Source organism: Nannospalax galili, unplaced genomic scaffold (genome assembly GCF_000622305.1).
Source record: "Nannospalax galili isolate Female #2095 unplaced genomic scaffold, S.galili_v1.0 scaffold375, whole genome shotgun sequence".
Classification (NCBI taxonomy): domain Eukaryota; kingdom Metazoa; phylum Chordata; class Mammalia; order Rodentia; family Spalacidae; genus Nannospalax; species Nannospalax galili.
This window is the reverse complement of record NW_008337054.1, coordinates 2,119,105-2,131,589: the sequence shown is the minus strand read 5'-3', so window position 1 is coordinate 2,131,589 and position 12,485 is coordinate 2,119,105. Positions and strand designations below refer to the sequence as shown.

Here is a 12,485-nt window from a genome sequence, read left to right as displayed (position 1 = left end):
TTTGCTCTGGAAATTGTTATTGAATATGTTAGTATTGTAATGAAATGCTTCTTCTAATCATGTAGTTATTAAATAAATCATTAAAAAAACAAAGAAATGGAAATGGGGGTTGGAGAGATGTCTCAGTGGTTAAGAGAACTGCTTGCTCTTGAAGAGGACCCAGATTCCATTCTTAGCACCCACATGGTGGCTAACAACTGTCTGTAACTCCAGTTCCAGGAGATTCAATGCCCTTTTCTGACCTTTGTGGGTTTTGCATGACATAGGAGCACTTACATGTATGCAGGCAACACACTCATAAAACAACAACAACAAAAAAAAAACAAAAAGGAAATGGGATTCTAAAAGGAGTCACTGTAGTATTGTCTATTTCCTTTATATTAGTAAAATAAAAATATTATTTAATGAAAATTTAAAAAATTTCCAGCTAATTGTACTACAAGACACCTTAAATACTCATTTAATCAAGAGATATTAATGCTATGGGCCCACGAGGTGTGGGCAAAAGCTAGCAGTGACTATGGGTGGGCTGCCTGAGAGATCTGGAGTGGCAGGCTCACAATCTGGAGTGGTGGGCTCTGAGCCAAGGCACAGAGCTGGGCACCTGTATGTCTCTTTGTGAGTTACCCTCCTACGATATAAACTATAATAAATTCACATAAAAATATGTTATATGGTTTGTCTGATAGTGCAAGAGACCCCTAGAGAACTCGGGTCACAAAATTGGTGCAAGTCACCAGGATGAATTTGCTAAAAATGACAAACCGCAGAAGTTTGAGAAAAGGTAGAGAGCTGATGGCAGCACTGATACGGTTTTTACAATGGATTATAAAATATGTAACTAAGAAGGGTCCTGCCATGCAGAAGCATGGGCCACAGCTGTGTTGTAAATGCAGGGGTATGTTGCAGGTATGTGAAGATTTGTTAAAAGTTGTCCAGAGGCTAGAAAATCTTCTACTGGCTCTGGATACAAATGGAGAGCCCAGAGAGGGGGCGTGGCCACTTTACATATTAAAAGACGTGCCCCAGGCAGGGAAAGCTGAAAAAGTTAGGAAGGTCCTGGCAGATCCAGTTGCAGAGCTTGAAAGAGATAAAAAGAGGGAAGGTTTAACTTGTGTAAGGTCCAAGGACTCAGAGGAAAATACAGATAATAGTAAAAAGAGAAGACCTAAAAATAAAAGTAGCTAAATCTGCCCCTCAGATTCAACCATTGTTACAAAAGGAAGAAAAAGCTAACAGTACTGTAGCTAGGAAATACTCCATGCTGGAACTGTTAAAACTAGGAAAAACTTACAAGCAAACAATCAGAGAGCCCCTAGCACATGGGCTTGTGAGAGTATGGGACATGGGAGCAAATGACGTCAGTCTAAGGCCTTTAGAAGCTTCACAGCTGAGTTATATAACCACTCATCTGTCCTAGGCCAATGTTCAACCTAGGCCAATGAAGGGGGGAGCAGTCCTTAATGGGGTGGCTGGTTGAAAGCATTAAAGATACATGGTCCTCACCAAGGGAGACTAACATGATTAGCAGAGACTGGAGGACTATAAAGGAGGGGCAGGCATTACTGAGAGAACTAGGTAGGAGAAAAGCATTATATGATGTCCAGGTCACTGGGCCAGATAAGACTGTGTTCACCAGAGATATGAAGGAAAGCTTAATTCAACTGGGACCTCAAAAATGATATGGGACTTTAATGGTTTTACTAAGCCCTTTAATGGGACAGGATCCTTGTAAAGTGAGACAGGCTTTGGCAAATCTTAATGATTCTGACCAGCATGTAAAACATGTCTGTAGAATAATAGAACACCCTATAAGAGATATTTAAAAAAAAACAAAACAAAAACAGACTGAGGAAATGGTCCACTTGGGATACTCGAAGACAAATGTGGCAAGACTTATGTTGAGCCCAAATTTCCAGAAAAAAAAATTGATAGAAAACCAAATTTAATACTAATGAGTTTCTGGGAGACTTTAAAACCAGAAGAACAATTTACAAAAGGCATTCAAAGGAAAAAAAACTGTTCCAGGGTTGGTTAAGAATCCCCAAGGATTAAATAAGTTGCATTTCTCTTCTGGTATAGGCTATACTAGGGGTGGAAGCAGTTTTCCCTACCAAGTTCTCCCCCAGCAGCCAGGTGTAGTCAATGGAGAAATGACAGATATGGCTACAGACAGGAGGCAGACCCAGGGCCCGCCTGACTCAGGGATCCAACAGGTGCAGCAGGGACAGGAGAAACCCTCTGCCTCCTTAGCCCAGTGTAGGGTCAGGCAACTGGAGCCAACACCTGTAAGTCTATCAAGAATAAAAGAATCCAAAAGACTCCATATGTAATATTCCCCAAGTGCAAAATGACTCCAAAGGGATAACTAAAGATGGTAAAGAGCTAACCAAATCAATGCCTCATACCCATGCTATGGTACCTAACAAGGATCTAGGGAGAAAACAGTTAATATGAATGGATACAACCTTTCCATGTTGTGTGAGACATTGTCTATCATTGATTTAATTTATAATGTTAACCTTCATTTGAGTGTTTTACAGATATGAAACCCATTTAAAAGATACCTGAAGAAGCAAAGCCGGCTATAGTTGTAAGATTCTTGGGAGCTTTATGGTTGGGTAAGATGAAGATGGAGACTCCCAAACTATACAACTATTAAGAAAACCTACAGTACCAGGGGTAGGTTACCTCCGTTTGAGCTGTTGGTCAGAGAGAGATCCTAGAGGTCCTCAAACTCACCAAGTCTATTGCCATTAATGTTGGTTGTACACCAGAGAGGTCAGTAAGGACATGTTGCTGAAGACACTGTATTATGTGAGCACAGAAGAAGAAGAAGAGAAGGAGCTGAGACTAAGCCAAAAAACTCCATGCCACTGGACGGATGACATTCATATTGCCAGAAGGTGCTATGCAGATGGTTGGGAAAGAAAGGATACTCTATGATTCTACTCAACAATGGACCCACACTATGGACATGCCAAGCAATGCCTGCAAGTACAGTAATGGCTCGACCAACATACATACAACTGAAAAATTTCTAATTGGATAAGGCCCACTCCTAGGGGTGGAACACACATCTGGTGCTGTAGACCAGGCCAACGCCTTGTGTCAGGAAAGGCTACAGGCCCTAATAGGGAAGCCATCACAAGTATACTGTTTAACAAATATAGTACACCTACTGGGATATCTTCTAGACATTTGTATTTACATTCATGTTTATTTAAATGTGTCTACTTCCTTCCATTTGTCTTTATAGTAAAAGAAACACCACTGAGATAGATCAATGGCCATGGCTTAAAGACAAATAATGGGGAGGCCCAAGAAGTCACTATCTCGCCATGATACAAGAGAGATCACCCTACATCTGTCACCCCTTCCAAGGTTCAGGGTCCTTTGAGGAAGATTGGCAGAAAGATTGTAAGGGCAGAGGAAAGGGGTGCAGTGTGTCCTGAACAGCCTGTTTCCTTTGAGGGACTGGGCCAGCTGAGGAGAATTGACTGTGGAGTGCTAACCACGGGAGGAGGGCTTTCTGTGCCTTCTTGGGCAGGAGCTGTGGCTGGAGTGCAAGAACGAATGGCCCAGCATTTACTAACTGGGGGTGAGACTATGGGCCCACAGGGTGTGGTAAAAATCTAGCAGTGACTATGGGAAGGCCACAGGAGTGATCTGGAGTGGCAGGCTTGAGATCTGGAATCGCTGGCTCTGAGCCATGGCACAGAGCTGGGCACCCGGTGTATGTCTCTTTGTGAGTTACCCCCCCATGATATAAACTATAATAAATTCACCTAAAATATGTTATATGGTTTGTCTGTTAGTGCAAGAGACCCTGAGAGAACTCAGGCCACAGTGGGTCTGCCTAAAAGACTCCCAAACTGCCAACTCTTAAGTGTAGGGAGAAAAGAAAATCTTTTGCTGGTGCCTAGGAGATGTGAAGGAGAAGAAAAGTCAAGAGTAGTTAACAATACAAGTTCCAGACAGGGAACCAGAAAAAGTCAGAACAGGGAAAATTTCAAATGTTCATATCAGAGTCCACTGGGATTTCTTGATGAGAGCTTCCAAAAGCATCCCTCTATTGGGTTCCTCCTCATGTTCCTTTTGTTTTCCAAGGCTGGACTCCAGAGTGATGGACTTAGGATTTGTTTTCATGCAATTTGATAGCTGTTGGAGTGGCTAGAATTAGTGTCAGTTCCCTCTCAAAGGCTTCTAGATAGGGGGAGAAATCCCATATCCTTTTAACATCTTTTGAATTCTCATTTTCTTTTTTAATAATTATGAGACATAATAACATTAACAAATAAATTTTCCATCTGTTGTGAGAATTCTTTTCCTTAGGATACTAAGTAAAGTTTATCCCCTTCTATGGTTCTAGTGTAAACCAGTGTTGATTAAAGTTTTCCTGGGGAACCAATGATTTACTGAGCTTACTTACAGAGATATCTGAGGGGTTGCTGCAGTGTATGAGTGACCTGAGGGTATACACATTGGAAAGCCTTTACTCAGCAGGGATCTCTTCCTAGCCTTTCCCAGATTATATACTTTAGTCCTCCCCAAATCCAGGAGACCATGTGTGTTTAGGGCCAAATTACATACAGTTGGCTGGGAAGAGTGACTGGATACTCTGGTGAGGGTCCACTGACCCTGCTTGTCCCTCCTTTAATGAAAGAGCACAACTGTCAACAAGCCCAATTGTGATGATGTTTAGCAAGCAGGCACAGCTGAAGTCATGATGATGGCAGTTATTTCACATAGAAGAGACTGCTGTACAGCATCACCTTATTAAAAGAACATGGACTATAAAAGGATTTGGTGCTAGGATCCACAAATGAGGGAGAACATACATCTTTTGTTTTTCTGAGACTGTGTTACTTCACTTAGTATAACAGTTTCTAGATCCATCCATTTACCTGCAAATTTCATTATTTCATCTTTCTTTATTGCTGAATTGAACTCCATTGTGTAAATGTACCACATTTTTTGTTACCACTCATCAGTTGAGGGGAACTTAGGTTGCTTCCATCTCTTAGCTATTCTGAAAAGAGCAGCAACGGGAATGGTTGTACAAGTGTCTCTCCAATAGGATGAGTCCTTTGGGTATATACCAAGGAGTGGTATAGCCAGGTCGTATGGTAAGCTCATTTTTAGTTTTTTAAGAGTTCTCCACACTGCTTTCCACAGGGGTTGAACTTCAGTCCCACCAACAGTGGATGAGCATTCCCCTTTCTCTACATCCTTGCCAGCATTTGGTATCATGTGTTCTCTCAATCCTAGCCAGTCTGATTAGGGTAAGGCGAAAACTTCAGGTGGATTAATTTGTATTCCCCTAATTACTAACACTGTTGAACATTTTTAAAGATGTTTCTTAGTCGTCTTTATTTCTTCCTTTGAGAACCCTCCTTTTAGATCTCAAGCCCATCTTTTAATTGAGTCATTTTCTTTCTTGCTTCTTTGTTTTTTGAGTTGTTTATATATTCTGACTGTTAAACCTCTGTCAGATGTGTCACTGATGAAGATCTTTTTCCCCACTCTGTGGGTTTTCTCTTTACTGTTTCAATTGTTTCTTTTGCTGTACAGAAGCTTTTTAGTTTAACAAGGTCCCACTTGTTGATTACTGACCTTAATTCCTGAGCAATTTCTGTCTGATTTAGAAAATCTTTTCCTACACCTATATCTTGTAGGTTACTGCCAACATTTTCTTCTAATAGTGGCAAGGTTTTCAGTTTCACATTGAGGTTTTGATCCATTTAGGGTTGACTTTTGTGTAAGATGAAAGATAAGGATCCAGTTTCATTCTTCTACAGGTGGAGATTCAATTTTGTTAGCGCCATTTGTTGATGATGCTATTTTTCCTCCATTGTGTGTTCTTGGCACCTTTGTCAAATATCAGGTAGCTAAAATTGTACATACTCGGGTTTGGATTTTCAATGATGTTCCATTGATCTAGGTGTCTGTTTTTGTGCCAGTACCATGCTGTTTTTATAACTATGGCTCTGTAGTATACTTTGAGATCTGGTATAGTATTCCCCCCAGCATTGTTCTTTGTGCTCAGGGTTGCTTTGGCTATCTGGGGTCTTTTGTGCTTGCATACAAATTTAAGGATGGCTTTTTCTAATTCTGTGAAGTATGTCATGGAATTTTGATTGGGATTGCATTAAATCTATATATTGCTTTTGGTAGGATGGTTATTTTCACAATATTAATTCTTCCAGTCCATGAGCATGGGAGGTACTTTCATCTTCTGTTGTCTTCCTTGATCTCTTTCTTTAATGATTTAAAAAATTTTCATTGTAGAGATCTTTGGTGTCTTTGGTCATGTTTATTCCAAGATATTTTAAAATTTTTGCAGCAATTGTGAATGGGAGTGTTTCCCTGTACTCTTTCTCCAACTGCTTGTCATTGGTGTATAGAAAGGCTACTAATTTTTGTAGATTGATTTTGTAACCTGCCACTACACTGAAATTGCTGTTCAGTTCTAGGAGTTTTATGGATCTCTTAGGTATAGTATCACATCATCTGCAAAAGGATAGTTTGACCTCTTCTTTTCCAATTAGTACGCCTTTAATTTCCTTCTCTTGTTTTATTGCTCTAGCAAGAGTTTTAAGCACTATGTTTGAAAGGAGTGGAGAAAGCGGTTTGTCTGGTTCCTGATTTTAATGGGCATGCTTCCAGTTTTTCTCCATTTAGAATGATGTTGGCTGTGGGTTTGTTATATATGGCTTTCATTATGTTGAGGTATGTTCCCTCCAGACCAATTCCCTCTAGGACTTTGAACACAAATTTGTGTTGAATTTTGTCATAGGCCTTCTCTGCATCTATTGAGATGACCATATGGTTCTTGTCTTTGAGTCCATTTATATGATTGATGATGTTTATTGACTTGTGTATATTGAACCATTCCTGCACCTCTGGAATAAAACCCATTTGATCATGGTGAATGATCTTTTTGATGCACATCTGTATGTGGTTTGCAAGTATTTTGAGAATTTTTTCATATATGTTTATTAAGGATATGGCTCTATAGTTTTCTTTCTTGGTTGTGTCTTTACCTGGTTTGGGTATTAGAATGATGCTGGTTTCATAACAGGAATTTGGGATTTCTCCATCTGTTTCTATCATTTTGAATAATTTAAGTAGTATTGGGTGGAGATCTTTAAATGTCTTGTAGAATTCTGCTGTAAGTCCATGTGGTCTTGGGATTTTTTTTTTTTAATCAGGAGGTTTGTATTACTGTTTCAGTTTCCTTACATGTTATGTCTCTATTTAAACTGTTGATCTCTTCTTGGTTTAACTTTGGTGGTTCCCATGATTTTAAGTATCTATCCTTTTTTTTTAAGATTTTCAAATTTAGTAGTGTATAGGTTTTTATAGTATTCTCTTATAATGCTCTGGATCTTTTGGGTGTCTGTTATGCTATTTCCCCTTTCATCTCTGATTTTGTTGATTTGGATTTGCTCTTTCTTTAACTGGGCTAAGGGTCTGTCTATCTTGTTTAGTGTTTTGAAGAACCAACTCTTAGTTTCAATCATTGTTTTATTGTTTCCTTTGTTTCTATTTCATTATTTTTTTCCTTTGATTTTTGTTATTTCTTCTCTTCTGCTGAGTTTGGGTCTCATTTGTTCTTGCCTTTCCAGCATCTTGAGTTGCAGTGTTAGGTCATTTATTTGGGCCTCTTCTAATTTTTTAATGTAGGCAATCAGAGCTATAAATTTTCTCCAAAGGACTGCTTTCAAAGTGTCCTAGAGGTTTTGTTGTGTTGTAGTGTCCTCTTTGTTGAATTCCAGGAAGCCTTCTTTGACACATTCATTGTTTAACAGTGTGTTTTTTAATCACCATGAGTTCATGTAGTGACTAGGGCTTCTTCCAGTGTTGATTTTAAGCTTTCTTGCATTGTGGTCTGATAGAATGCATAGAATTATTTCAAAATTTTTTTTTTGTATTTGTTGAGGTTTGTTTTGTTATGTGGTCAATTTTTGAAAAGTTTCCATGAGGTTCTGAGTAGCAAGTGTATTATTAGTGTTTGGGTGGAATAATCAAAAGATGCCTGTTAGGTCCATTTGATGTATGGTGTCATTTAATTTAGACATCTCTCTGTTTATGCTTTGTCCAGTTGACCTGTCTAATAGAGACAGTGGGGTATTGAAGTCCCCTACTATTACTGAGTTGGGGTTAATCTGTGTCTTAACGTCCTGTAGTGTTGTTTTTATGAATTTGGTTGCACCACAGTTTGGTGCATATATGTTCAGGATTGGCCTATCTTTTTGGTTAATTGCTACTTTGATCAGAATGAAGTGACCCTCTTATCTCTTTTGATATGTTTTACTTTGAAGTCTATTTTGTGAGATATTAGAATTGCATCACCTGTTTATTTCTTAGTGCCATTTGCTTGGATTATTCTTCAATACTTTTACCTTAAAGTAGTCCCTATCCTTCAAGGTGAGATGGGTTTCGTGCAGACAGCTAAAAAATGGATTTTGTTTCTTAATCCATTGACTTAGTCTGTGTCTTTTAACTGAGAAGTTCAGTCCATTGATATTTATAGTTATTATTGAAAGATGTGTATTGGTTGCCATCATTTTGATTGCTGTTTGTGCTCTTTGTCTAATTTTGTGTATCCTCAATTATAGCTTTATTTATTTTCTTTTGCTGCCCCTTGGATATAGTTGTTCCTTTCTCCCTTCTTTGCATTGCTTTAACTATTCTTTGAAGGGCTGGTTTTGTGGACATGTATTCTTTCAGGTTATCCGTGTCATGGACAATTTTTCTGTCCCCCTCAACTATAAAATACACTTTTTGCTGGGTAAAGTATTCTTGTCATTTAGAACTGGAAATACTTTGGTCCAGGCTCTTCTGGCTTTCATAGTTTGTAATGATTAGTCAGCTGTAATTCTGATGGGCTTTCCTTTTTATGTGACTTGTTGGTTTTCTTTAGCTGCTTTCAGTATTCTTTGTTCTGTACATTTAGTGTTTTTACTATGACATGTAGTGGGGAGTTTCTTTTCTGATCCTGTCTATTTAATGTTCTATCTGCTTCTTGTTTTTGTATGGGGATGTCTTTCCTTAATTTTGGGAAATTCTCTTCTACAATCCTATTTAATATCTGATCAATACCTTTATCCTGAAATTCTCCTTCCTCTATGCCTATGATACATAGATTTTGTCTTTTCATGGTGTCCATGTCTCTTGCATATTCCAGTCCTGTATTTTTCAAAATTTTTCATAATGTTTACTTGAGTGGTCCAATTCTTCAACTTTATCCTTCAGTATTGATATTATGTTTTCCATTTCATTCATTCTAGCAGTGAGGCTTTCCCTTGTTTCAAGTTGGCTTATTGAGTTTTTCACTTCCTGCTTCAATTCTGCCTGAGTTTTCTTCGATGTTTCTATCTCTTTTATGAATTCATTTAGAAGTTTATTCCTATCTTATTTTAGTTCTTTGATTTGTTTGCATGTTGTTTAAATTTGTTGATTATGTTTATGATTGTTCTTCTAAATTCTGTGTCCTGGGTTATCTCTAGGGAGTTCTTCTTGTAGAACTCTTCTACAGGACTGGTGAGTTTGGCAGGGATATAGTGTTTTGGCTTTCCATTTTATAAATCTTTCGCTGTGACTTTGGCATGTGAATTCCTTTTGTTGTTTGTGATTCTGGTATGAAAATTAAGCTCAAGTTTGCTTCTGTTTGTATTATTGGTGTGCCTTGGTTGTTTTCTTATTGATTATGTAAAGCTGGTTGGTCCAGATTTCAGGTTTTATTTTGGAGGGTAGTGATGGCTTCAGATCATCTACTCAGGAGTTCCCACCGAAGCCCAAGTCAGGTTCCAGTCAGGTATACTCAGGCTTCCTTCTAAGGTTTGGACCCCTACTAGGGAGAACTCAGAGCAAAATTTGGGAAGTTCCCTAAAGGGGGGGGGGCGATTTGGGACTGTCAGGGATACACTGAGTTCTTAGCCTCTATGCCAGAGGGAGGCCAGAAGAGGCACTCTCTAGTGATCTGCTGAGATCTCAGCCCCTATGATGGAGGTCGGAGCAGGCACTCTCAGGCTATCTGCTAAGGTCTCAGCCTTATTCTGTCAAAGGGCAGAGGTCTGCCCAGGGGCCGTGGGAGGGGCCTCACATAATCCCAGTTAGAGTGTTGAGTACAATGTGAATTGGGGAAGCTCACCATTACATGAAAGCAGGATCCAGGCACTCTCAGGCAGTCCCTTGAGTACTCAGCCCCTATGCCAGAGGGAGGCCAGAACAGTACTCTCTGGAAGTCTGCAAGATCTCAGCCCCTAAGATGGAGGATAGAGCAGGCGGTCTCAGCCTTTCTTTATTTCTTAATTGAAGGTCCCTTACCAAGGGAAAAGGGAGAGCAAGCAGCTGGAGCAGAGAGGTGTCATTTCCACAACAATCCATTTATACACAACTAAGTAGATGAGCACAGAGTCAGGAGTATGGTTAGAAATTGGCAGCATGGGAGGCAGAGGGACAGGTGGGAAATAGGGGCCTTGTTAACCTCCCCCGCCCCAGACCCCAAAAGGTCTGGGTGTCTGGGGAGGAACTTGGTCTTATTCAACCCAAGTGCAATCAGAAGAGCAAAAGCAGTTTGGGAAGGCCAGACCAACAGGGATGAAGCAAAGAGGAAGGCCAAAAAAGGGGGAGTAGGGAGATGTTTGGCAACTGGGATGAAGGGATTGCTCCCACCTACTGGGATCCCCCCTGCCCCTCTGGTCTGGCAGGAAAGGGGCAGCCTGCAACACTCAGGAGCAGGTCTGCAACTGCTAGATGCTTCAGCAGGAGGAGGCTGGAGGTGGCTTACAAAGGCTTGCCCTCCAGGAAGATGAAAGTGCTGCCACCCAGTTTTTCTGCCAGGGTGCAGTGGTTCTTGACCTTGTAGCAGTTGGTTTTAATTCATGCTTGATTCTTGTCAGCTTCTTCTTGATGGCATCCTTGGGGCTGGCATAGATCAGTTTGCTCTCAAGGGGTGCACACTCAGGGGCCCAGTCTGTAGCACATCTGCCAGGAGCTCCTTGTTCTCATCCAGGATGATGATTTCTTGTTCTCACTTAGGCAGATCAGCACTGCCTTCTTGCCTTCACTTCCTCTAGGGCTGAGGCCTTGCTGCACCTTCATGTCATTGAACACTTTGATGACATCATCAGAGACAGCCATCACAGAGGCCATGTTTCTGGAAGCGAAGGGAGACCAGAAGAATCCTTAGAAGAACTAAGCCACAGCACCTGCAGCCTGCATCAGACTGAACTGAAAACAGTTTTTAGTCAGATAATTTAAAATGAAAACCCAGGAGGCCTTATCTAAAATATAGAAAACATACATATGGTATGTTAATTAGATAACAGCTATAAATACAATCTTGTTTTCTTAAACAATTTAAATTATTTGTTAAAGATATGTCATGATAACAGACACTTTGAAATTGTTTTCGTTAAAAAAAGAATTCACTTTTCATTAGGTTGATGAAGCATCCAAAGCAGGGTAAAGTTTGGCAGTTTGAACTTTGTTTCATGCCATCTGTTACCTGTGTCAATCATTTAGCAAGTGTTTTACCTAAACTGTATTACCTTTCCTTAAAACTAAAAGCACAGAGATGAATAATTGTATGATGCAATACATTATCTGTAAACTTTAAGATATCTTTATAAGCCTTAGGCGGGTTTTTTATATGACCTGTTCCCCCCACCACAAATATTTAGAGTTACATCTTACAGAGGCTTAGCTTAAATATGGACCTTGAAAATTCAGTTTGTTTTAAAGATTCCATAGTGGTCAAAAATGCCCTTAAAAATCCTTAAAATGCTTATATTTGTATACATGCACACATGCAAACAAAGGATCTAAAGCAGAGAAATAAGTGATCATCTTCATCCTTGAAATATCAAGTTCAGCATCTCAGAGAAGGGCAATTATCTGGTAAGAAAAAGTGCATCCTGGAGTGGGCATATTCATCTCTTACAATTAATTCATATCCTCAAGCAATAGGATCCACATTGTAGAACCAGAATTGAGACAAGGATCAAGAAGATACCATCTTGACAAGAACTGTATGGGTATAGGTATAGCTCATCTTTTAAGAAAGATTTTTAAAAATTAAATTTGAAAAATCATGGTACTTTCCTATAAAAAGGTCTAGGACAATTAGCTACCTCTGCTTGTTTCACTAAAGTGGTCACATTGATTAAATATTCTCTTCATCCTTTGTCATTATTTTGTCCTTTAAATAGGCATACTGGACAGGTAGCCAAGCTTACTAGCCTGTTGGTACAGTTGGAGTTGTGACTTTTTCTCTTAAAATTTTATTAAATTTGTACAAATTTATTTTTTTATTTTTTATTTTTTACCTCTGCTTGTTTCACTAAAGTGGTCACATTGATTAAATATTCTCTTCATCCTTTGTCATTATTTTGTCCTTTAAATAGGCATACTGGACAGGTAGCCAAGCTTACTAGCCTGTTGGTACAGTTGGAGTTGTGACTTTTTCTCTTAAA

The 12,485-nt window shown here is 39.4% G+C and overlaps 1 pseudogene; it reads right to left on the bottom strand.

Moving 5' to 3' along the window:
• Positions 1 to 10,794: 10,794 nt before the first annotated feature.
• LOC115070153 lies at positions 10,795 to 11,163 on the bottom strand (annotated as a pseudogene).
• Positions 11,164 to 12,485: the final 1,322 nt, after the last annotated feature.